Below are 3,361 nucleotides of genomic sequence, written 5' to 3'. Positions count from 1 at the left end.
ACAGCAAAGCGCAAACTCCAACCCGAATGTGTCTCGCTAAGTCAGGCTCAATCCCATTAAGCCATGTCCCAAATAATGCGTTGACAGAATTCGGTGGATTGATATTAAAAGCAATATGGACCATCCGTCAAAGGACTTTGGCCAACGGGCAATCAAAAAAGAGGTGTCTGATTGTCTCATCCCGATCACAGAAACTACACCTAGTAGGTCATGTCCAATTTCGCTTTATCAAGTTGTCCTTGGTTAAAATAACTTGTTTATGAACAAACCACGTAAACACTTTTATTTTTAAAGGAACTTTGACATCCCAAACATGCTTGGAGGTAGGAATGGAGTTCGAATTAATAACATCAATATACATTGATTTAACTGTGAATACTCTAGACTTAGTCAGTTTCCAGCGTAATTCATCGGGTTGTTGAGAAAGCTGAACCTCCATCAGTCTCCTAACTAGACGGAGCCATTCTTCCCAACGATTGCCCGCTAGCGACCGTCGAAACTGAATATTAAGGGGGGTAGATTGAAATACCGATGCGACGAACACCTCACGTCGTCGAACAATACGGTACAAAGACGGATATTGAATGGCCAAGGGTGTCTCGCCGAGCCAAGTATCCTCCTAGAAACGTGTACTAGCGCCATTTCCAATAACAAACTTCATCCTATTAAACAAAGATTGTTTGACTTTCATCAGTCCTTTCCAGAAAGGTGAATCAGTCGGCCTGACTGTGACCTGGGACAAAGTTTTTGTCTGGAGGTACTTGCTGCGAAGGATTTGGGCCCACATAGCATCATTCTCCGATGAGAGCTTCCACAGCCACTTGCTAAGAAGGCATCTGTTCTTAACTTCTAGATTCTCAAACCAAGACCCCTTGGTCTTTCAGTCTACAGATGATATCCCATTGAGCAAGCCGATATTTTGTTTTAAGCTCATCACCCTGCCAAAAGAAACGCGATCGATAAAAGTCCAGTCTTTTCCTAACACCAACTGAGACCTCAAAGAACGATAGGAGAAACATAGGCATACTCGTGAGCACCGAATTTATCAGGATTAATCGGCCTCCGTATGACATGAGATTACCCTTCCAGCAACTCAGTTTCTTCTCAAATCGGTCCTCGATGCACTTCCATTCTATGTTTGTCAGCCTACGATGGTGGATTGGAATACCTAGGTAAGAGAAGGGTAACTCTCCCAACTCGCACCCAAACAATTGCCTATAAACCTCCTGTTCTTCTTTGGCTCTACCAAAACAGAACAGCTCGCTCTTATGAAAGTTAATCTTTAACCCGGTCAATTGTTCAAATAGGCATAACACAAGCTTCATATTTCTCGCCTTTGCCAAGTCATGCTCCATCAAGATAATTGTATCATCGGCGTACTGAAGGATGGATACACCTCCATCAACAAGATGAGGTACCAATCCACCTACTTGACCATTTTCCTTAGCCCTTCCTATCAAAATTGCTAACATATCCACCACAATGTTAAACAGGATAGGAGACATCGGATCTCCTTGTCTTAGGCCTTTATGTGTCTGGAAGTAATGACCTATATCATCATTTACTTTAATTCCCACACTACCTTTTTGCGTAAATGATTCACCTGTCGGCGCCAGGCTTCATCAAAACCTTTCATACGCAATGACTGTTGGAGGAATGGCCATTTGACCTTATTGTACGCTTTCTCGAAATCCACCTTAAAAATTACTCCATCTAATTTTTTGAAATGGATTTCATGGAGCGTTTCATGCAGGACGACCACTCCTTCAAGGATATTTCTGTCCGGCATGAAAGCAGTTTGGGACTGTTGCACCACAGAATGCGCAATCTGTGTGAGCCTATTAGTCCCGACCTTGGTGAAGATTTTGAAACTAACATTGAGGAGGCAGATCGGCCTGAACTGCTCAATTCTCACAGGATCCGTTTTCTTAGGAAGCAGTGTGATAGTTCCAAAATTCAAGTGAAATAAGTGAAGCTATCCAGAGAACAGATCATGGAACATAGGTAGCAAATCCCCCTTAATAATGTGCCAGCACTTTTTATAGAACTCGACCGGGAATCCATCCAGTCCGGGAGCCTTATTGCTTTTCATATGTGCAATAGCATCAAACACCTCCTTCTCTGAGAACGGGGCAGCTAGAATATCATTGTCGGCAGCCGATAGTTGAGGCACATCCTCAGTCCTGGACTCGTCGAGGGACATACAATTATCCTCCGGAGGTCCAAATAACTACCTATAATACTCGGTAATATATGTTTTTAGGTTATCCTGTCCTAAAATAGTGCCCTCATCTTGTTCAAGTTGGAAGATTCGCTTCTTTCTGTGCTTACCATTAGCAATCAAATGAAAGAATTGAGTATTCGCGTCCCCTTGGACCACTTTGCGGACTTTAGCTCACAAAGTCCACTTCAATTCTTCTTCGCGGAGCAGTTCTTTCAACCTCTTCTCCGCCTCAGTTTTAACCTGAAGCTCAGCTCGCAGCAAAATCGTGGATTCGGCCTTTATGTCTAGGGCCTGTATAAGAGAAAGGAGTCTATCCTTTTCAATCTTATACACACCACTGACTTGTTTGGCCCAACCCCGTAAGAAACTTCTCAAATGCCTAATCTTATTCTGCCAACGCTCGACCGTAGTTGTACCTCCTGCACCCCTAGCCCATTCCCTGGCAATCAGATCCAAGAACCCCTCGTGTTCGAACCATGGCATCTCGAAAGAAAAGGTGTTCTTGTTACCCACGTGGTTCGGCTCCCCTGAGTCCATGAACAAGGGTGTGTGATCGGATATTCCCCGCGAGAGAGCTTGCACCGTAACCAGAGGGAACTTTTGTTCCCACTCCACGCTCGCGAGAACTCGATCAAGTTTTTCGTAAGTTGGGTTTGGCAGAGCATTAGCCCAGGTAAACTTTCTACCAGAAAGCTCTATCTCCCTCAAATCCAAGCTTTCAGTAATGGTATTGAACATAAACGACCACCTGCCGTCAAAGTTATCATTATTCTTCTCCTCTCTCCTCCTAATGATATTGAAATCACCCCCAACTAAAATTGGAAGTTGTTCTGACCCACAGATTCTAACAAGGTCCACCAGAAACTCCGGTTTAAGCTCGGGATGTGCGGCACCATAAACCGCCACCAAAGCCCAGTTGAAACCATCTACTTTAGACTTGACTCGAAACTTAACCGCGAAGTCGCCCATCACTACACTTCGGACTTCAAGCGAATCGCATCTCACACCTAGCAAGATACCACCCGATCTTTATCGTGGAGGGAGGCAATGCCAATTGAAATCAATACCACCCGCAAGAGAGGATAGAAACTGGGGCGCAAAGTTTTCTCTACCAGTCTCCGATAGAGCAATGAAATC

This window comes from Triticum dicoccoides, chromosome 5A (assembly GCF_002162155.2).
Source record: "Triticum dicoccoides isolate Atlit2015 ecotype Zavitan chromosome 5A, WEW_v2.0, whole genome shotgun sequence".
NCBI classification, from domain to species: domain Eukaryota; kingdom Viridiplantae; phylum Streptophyta; class Magnoliopsida; order Poales; family Poaceae; genus Triticum; species Triticum dicoccoides.
The sequence above is the reverse complement of the archived record's forward strand: the minus strand, read 5'-3'. Positions refer to the sequence as shown.